Raw genomic sequence first — 7,612 nt, forward strand, 5'->3', positions numbered from 1 at the left:
CCCTAAAATGATTCCTAGGTGCAAATCAACAGCTATTTATAGAGGATTTTTGGATGCCACATAGTAAACCATGCAATAAACTCCTCCAGTATTTGGATAGTATAACAGAGAGAAATACCCTGTGCATGCTGTGACTCCAATAGCGTAATCTAATAAATTATCTTGTATTTATTTTAACTGCAAATCATGATCTTGTTCAGTTTCTATTAAAAGTAGTGTTCAGTGCATGTATTTTAAATGCTAAAGGGTGCTGCTACATTAGTACATTATTGGGGACCAGACTCACCTGCTGCTGAGGATGCTGAACAACAGTCAAGTTAACGAGAAACTGAGAGTACCCAGACCTTGAAGTGTTGTAGGAGGCTATAGATAGGCACTGTGTAACTAATTAGAAACAGCCACCAGCTCAACCTTTGGGGCTTCAGCCACAAAAAGGGCTGCACCACTTGCACGTCACTAGATAGTTCTCATATCCATTGCACGATAGGTGGCTTTTCACAGGCAACCACCACAACACAGTCCCTGTCCCAGGAGTCACACAAATCATGAACACGAGACAAAAAATGCACACTACAGAGGGTAAGGCAAGGAAAAGGTGAAAGAAAAAGATGCTACAAAACAGAGGGCTGATGGGCTGCCTTGAGGAGGCAATGCTGAAACAGATGTGTCTTTTCAGAGCTTAGTTAATCAAGAGAAGGAAATGTATCACAACAAGTAAATAGCTACAGCACAGAGGTTCATATAATTCAGGTGAATACTCAGAGTCTGCAGCTTGTATTTGATCTGAAGACAACAAGCCCAGGGCTGCCTCCCATCTCCTGAATGAAAAGCACTAAGGGGAGAGGGCTTTTAAAAGGACAGTAATTTACAATGCAATATTGCCGGGGGTGGTGGTGTGTTTGTACAACTGGAAAGAGGATAAAAGAAATCTCCATGAATAGTAACTGTATGTGTTTATAGATGGGTGTCTCTTTGCCAACTCTGCATGCAATGTGCATTCATCTTCACCAGATATTCAAGTGGCAGGACTTTTTCAAGCACCAATGTTTATGGAAAATGACTATTTTGAAGTTCTACACACTAGAATTTGAGGAAACTTAAAATTTACATTTACAATCATAAGTCACCCTATCTGATAAATCAGAAGAGTGGAATCTGGCTTAACTACTATAGATGGGCAGCAAAAAGCAGTTGCTTTCTCCAGAGATTTGCTAACATCAGTTAAAATGATAAATTTATCATGCATCTGCTCACAGATACTCTGAAAGAAGCCAAACCTATCAAAGCACTGATTTGTGACAAGTTATTTACTCTAGTCCTCTCTCTTGACTGGAGGACAAAACTGGAAAGTTTCCTTTCTGTTTTTTTTACCCCATTCAACATAGCATTGAGCCACGGGTTATTCCTTTCCTTCAGTGACAAGACTAAAGTGAAGATGAAGAGGAACTTCCACATAGACATAAGTTATCAATGAAAACATAAGCAAGCAGCTCTGAGAGATGAGGAACAAACAAAGACAGTTTGCTTGTTCTTTAAGGTTCCAATGCACAATGAAATGGTTGATAAAGTGAGAGTTTTGATTGGAGCTTTTCCACAGCTGGTGGACATGGGAAAGCCCTTTGCCTCCCCTTGACCCAGGCTCTGCTTAGGATCCTCTGCTATATGATAAGAAGTCAATTAGCACTGCAACCTTTTCCTAATAGGGGTGCTAATTTAGTCTGTCATCCCCATTCAACCATCTATTCTCACAAAAACTTTAAAAATTTAACATCTCTCATCTCTTTAGGCTTTGTGGCCAAGTGAGATTGAAAAACTTTCCTGGGGAGGGTTTCAGAGATGCTGGCCCAACGTAGGACCTCACACAATTTGTCTTTGAATTCATGGGCTGAAAAAAACACCTTGGATAATTTAAACATTTTCTGTATGTGTTGAGCAGTACGGATTTTTGGATGAGACTATTTCTTTACAAATTACAAGACAGCAATCAACCCCTGCCTTCCATCCCCAGCAGATGCAGAAATTAATTTAAAAAAACTGGGTTCCTCTAATCTTATGGCCCAAGAGGGTCAACACTTGCCTCTTTGAGTGTTAGCTCTGGGTTTCTGCCCCAAAAGTTGAATGTCTCCAGCTGTCAGCAAGCAGTAAGCAAGCCATCAATCAAGAAAGGACCAGGCCTTCATGCAACACTTTGATTAAACTTTTGGTTTCAAAGCTGAATCTTCCATGCTCTACTGTAGTCCCAGGCTCCACTGGCAAACAAACACAGAAATGCCGCTGGGGAAAGCATGTTTGTGTGAGATTTCCAACACAATTTTGCAGACTCAGATGTTAGGCAGTTTAGATAAGGGGATGATTAGAGGTCTAAGCCTAAGGTTTGAAATACCCAGACTTCCTGGAACCACTGGTGCAAATCCCAGCAAGGCTGACTCAGCCTTCCAACCTCCTGATGAAGATAAAGTGAGCTCCATGCAGAAGTGTGACTTGTGAGTCTCCATCAGCCAAGACCCTGCTGGAATGGAGATAACGATGGTGGTGCCTATGGCATAGAAGGGAATTCGTTATGTGGTGGAGCCGTAATGCCCCGAGTCTGTCCACACCACAGCTCCTGCCAATGCTCTCACTCCTGATCTCCACCAGAAGAGATTTATGGATCCTAAACTTTTCTAGAGTTTTGTTCCTGTATGTCTTGGTGTGTGTGTCCAGAGTCTTGCAGTGCCTCTGGCAGAACTATGGCCCCTCTTATCTTTCTGTTGCACTACATAGTGACCCCTTCAGAAGATCGCTGTAGCAGTACAGTTTGTGATTCACTCAGAGTAAAACCCTACAGAAGCATCTTGCATTGCTTTCCTATCAAACAGTGCTGTGATCCAATCATTTTTATTTTAGAAAACAAACCAAACTCCCAAATCTATGGTATGCTCTTCACACGAACGTTTGGTTCAACAAACACAACTACCCAAAAGTTATCAGCAATGAGCTTTTAGTAAACAAGCTGAACTAATAGATTTAGCCTTTCTTTTCCTTTCTGCTACTGGACAACTAGCCAACATGACACAAAATTCTAGCATGCATTTCCTCTTTTAGGTTATTCATAATATTCTCCTTTAATTCACAGAGTACTTGCAATTTATTATTTTGTGCTGCGTTCTGAAAATTAAGTCACATCTGATCAGGGGCTCCCCAGAAAAAAGATAAAGAAAACCACACAGCTTCTGTAACCATCAAACACAGCATTGATATCTGATTTCACAACTAAGTGTATGATTTGAAATGCACTTTAGGAAAGCATTGAAACAGCAGAGCTAATGAAACCTTTGCTTTCCAGTAGCATTCACCTCATTACAGCTCAGGCACTCACAGGGCAGCAAATCTGCACAGGACACACATACTTGAATATTCTCAAGTGAAACTCCACAAATGGACATTGGTACAGAACCAGTCCCCCACTTTGTCATTCTTCATCTCATACTAAGACCAGCAGATTGATCAAACTGACCAAATGGGGTAGCAGATGCTCAGTTCAACATAAAAACAGTGATAAGAAAATTGTAACTCATCCTTTCTCTAGCTCCTGTTTGCACTGTGACCAACTGCATGATGACCCATCAGCACCCCCAAAACGCTCTCCACCAGAAGCAGGAGATGCTGTGATCATTCGTGGTTCTTTAAGCCAAAAGAAACATTCCCAAACTGCCATCCACTGAATGCATACGAGTAAATTAAAAACAAACAGGTAACTTCAAGAGAGGTGGAAACATGGATCCTGTTTTCTTGGACTTCATGTTCCCCTATTTGAATTATCCTGTGTCTTAAAAAGTACAACTCTCACATACATGCTGTGTTGGAAACTTCTCCAACAGCTGCAGTCACAATGGCTTCAAGAAAGCATCTACCCTTTTCCTCTCTTTCAGATTTTTATGAAGACTACTAATACTGCTTTTGCACATGCAGAAGCTTTTCTTTCAGTTGAAATAATGGTTTGGTTGCCCCTCCTCCACCTAGTCTTTTATTTTCAAACAACAGGAACACAGTAGTACCTTTGAGACCTCTACCCTCCTGACACCTTTCACTGAACCTTGCAATGTTATTGGGGGAAGGAGTGAGATCCATTTCTTTTAAGCCAAGGCTAAAAATGGCTCCAGAAGCCATTCACGGACACAAGAAAAACTAAATAACTTAGTGGAATCCTTGGCTTTCCAAACAAAAGTGCCCACCTTCTGGTTTTTAATACCATGCAGCCAGCATTTGCACTCTGCTTTGGTCTGACTTAAATTGTAACTCCCTCGGGGCAGCGTCTTTGCCTTTCTATTTGCTTTCAAAATGCCTTGTGTGCCCAGCAGCTCAAAGTATAAAATAATCTCTAGAGCTGCAAGGAGAAAAGTCTCCATGAAGACACGTCTGAATTTTGTAATTAAATTGTCCCCGTGTTGAGATGTCCTGGTGCACAAACATTTCCTCGACAGGGTTTCACTAGCACAAATACTTGTTTTTTGTTGTTTCATGTTTGAATACACATGGAGACTGCATCTGAGCTTGGGTAAGTGTTCACATCAGAAGCAGCTTTGTAAGTGAAACTCCCGCTCAGAGAACAGAAAGAGTGATTTTTCTTGACCCATCCCAATTCAGCAATAAAATTCAAATGTGGCAAACCAGACCATCCAGGCTTTTATTTTTCCTTTCTTTCTTTCCTCTGTCCCTCACCCCTCCCTTTTTTTCAAAGCAACAAACATTTTGTTGAATTGTTCTAAATAATGACAACATTTGAAACCACTTCAGTCTGTTTAAGATCTCAGGGGAAAAATTTGGTGAATAAATGACTCAGGATAAATCAAATCATTCTGTTCTAATAACTGTGTCTCTCACTCTCCTTATCTCAATTGCTGTCCCTACTTCTGTGTGCTCCCATACCTCCCTAGTCAACTCCTGGGCATTGCCCCTTGCTCTGAAGCCACCCTCTCTGTGATGGTCTCCATCCCACCTCCTCTTGTCAAGCTGTCAGGATTCTCCTGTTTTGTCTTCTCTCGCAACTCTTTTCTCCATGTGGTCCCCAACCTCTGTCCACCAGCCCCACACACCCTGCTGCCAGGCATCTCCTCTCACCACCCTGTCCATCAAGTCCACTGCATCTTGCACAGCTCTCTCCAGTGAGGAGCCCTGGCTGCTCTTCTCTCCTAAATACTTCTCATACAGGCACAACCCCATCATCTAGACTAGACTTCAGTACCTCTCTACACCTCATTGCAAATCTAAGCTAACATTCTCCACTTCTCCCTCCTTTCCCCCTGCACCTCCATCCCTTTCCCATGCTGTCACTCTCCACCATTTGACACAGTAGCTGTACAACTTACAGCAGCCCTTTCCAATGGCCTTTGGGTACGGTTTGCACGGGAAATGCCACCTCCATGCACCCGTGCTGGGGGTGTGTGGCAAAGTCTGAGGAGTCAGGAGAGGTCAACCATTGACTTGACCTCCTAAGCCCATCTGCCTTCATGCAAGCGAAGACACATGCTCTAAACATGTATTATCTTTTCAGGACATTTGTTTCGGAGAGAGTTGCGTTAAGCAAAGGTACGTCAATTGATAATAAACCTGCTCCACACTGTCATTTGTGGGAGATTTGAAGAAAAACAGACCATGTAATCAGGTCTAAGGGGTCCCTAATACCAGAGACGATGGTGCTGTCAGCTATAGAAAATAATTAGAACGTTATCCCTGTGGCAAGGAGAATGTAAATACATCTAAAATACGACATAATGACATTCTCCTCTGTAAGCCAGGGGATCTGCTTCAAATAAAAGGGCCATTAACACAACAATTAAAGCCGAGGGGGCTGGTGAAGTGGGGAGCCGGCCTGGTGCAGGGCGAGGCGAGCGAGCGCCCGGCGTAAATCTTTCGCCATCCCAGCCAGGAATGTGACTATTAGCCCTCTCATGACCTGAGGGCTTCCCAATAATGCATCTGCTCTCTGTCAGGGCCAGGATTTCGTAACGTCCTCCAGCGCCAGCCGAGGGCCGACTCCACGGTGCGGCGCCAACGAGGGAGTTGGCGGGAGCAGGGTGGCTCCATGCTGGACCTTGGCCCCTGTTCAGCAAAGCACTTAACCACACGCCGTAGGGATGCGTCTCCTCCCAGGGCTGTTCGGGTGCTCGGAGGTGAGTGATGGGTGGGCTTCACTGAATCAGGGCTGTTCAAGCTTTCCTGGAGTAGAGCTGGACCTGTTGTCATCTTCAGCACTTCTCTCCATCTCCCTTGGGGGGCTGCATCCCTTGGAGCGGGCTGTCTCAAGATGCTCTGGGAACATCCTCATGAAACTCCAGCTCAGGGAACCTGCAAGAACCAAGGCACGGAGAACACTGCAGAAATTTAGGCATGATTCAAAGGAAATAAAGTCACTGCCTTCACTGTCCAGGCAGCAACACTCTGAACATGGTCCAGGCAACACGGAGATGATGTTTTCTATAAGCTCTCTAGCAAACTTAAAAAAATGATGGACAAGTGCTTGGAGAGAACAGCAGTTCCCACCTTTCGTTCAGTCTGAAGTAGGTGATGATAAAAGTCACAAGCACATCAGGAACTTTGATTCTGGGCAAAATGCATCCAGCATCACCCTTCAGGTTCTTGGCATAGGAAAAATATCACTGAGCTGGCCAAATCATCTTCTACAATAACATTAGGCTCAGATATAAGTTTCTCAAAGCTGACAAGTTAGGTCACAAATGTAGATTTTATTTGTTTCCCTGTAGAGATAAAGGCCTCGTATCAGGTTCAAAAGACTTTTTAAAAATTTTTAATTTAGTGACATTTTATGGTAAATGTAAATTTTTTTATGTCTAATGGAAGTTTGTGAATGCCAAAACCCAGGAAATTATACCAACCTGCCTGGCTGAGTCGTGCAGGAAGACAACAGTACCAAATCCAGAAAATCTTTGGGAAGATCTGACAAAAGTCAGGTTTACATCAATCCTCTTTTTCTTTTCTACTAACCCTTCTAAGAGAATGACATAGCAGAGGTTTCAGAACAAAGCCCTCTAAAAATCCTCCAAATTTTACTTTACTTCAAAATCCAAAGGTAACACGCTTCCTGTGTCCTGCTTTGGGCATATGAACATTAGCACCACACCTCCCAGCCTCCCCAAATAAATTGAAATAGTTATCAAACATACAGAATCTTGTGGAGCTATCTAAAGATGACCTTTTTTTTTTTTTTTAAAGAAGACAACACATACCCTCTCAACCTTTATGAGTAAGGAAGATCTGATAATAACAACTACAGAAGTGACATTTCTCTTAAGAAATTATACCATACACTGAGAAAACTATTAGAAAGGCACACAGAGAAAATTTTCTTCCCTACAGTGCATTAATGACTCCCACAAAAGGAGCACTTGTTTAAGAACTGAGGATGATTAAGACTTGATTAAGAACTGAATAACTCAAGGTACACTAACTGAAAACCAGGACCTGACATCCAGAAACACCTGCATGTCATGAAACAAGGCTGGGCTCTGGTTGACAAGAAGTGCAGAAAATCAGATTCAGTTTCAAGGGAAGGAGAAAAGGTCTCATGCACACTCTGGGCTGTGTGGGCACTCAGTCCATTCCCTACTGATAG

Source organism: Antrostomus carolinensis, unplaced genomic scaffold (genome assembly GCF_000700745.2).
Source record: "Antrostomus carolinensis isolate BGI_N321 unplaced genomic scaffold, ASM70074v2 scaffold2787, whole genome shotgun sequence".
Classification (NCBI taxonomy): Eukaryota; Metazoa; Chordata; class Aves; order Caprimulgiformes; family Caprimulgidae; genus Antrostomus; species Antrostomus carolinensis.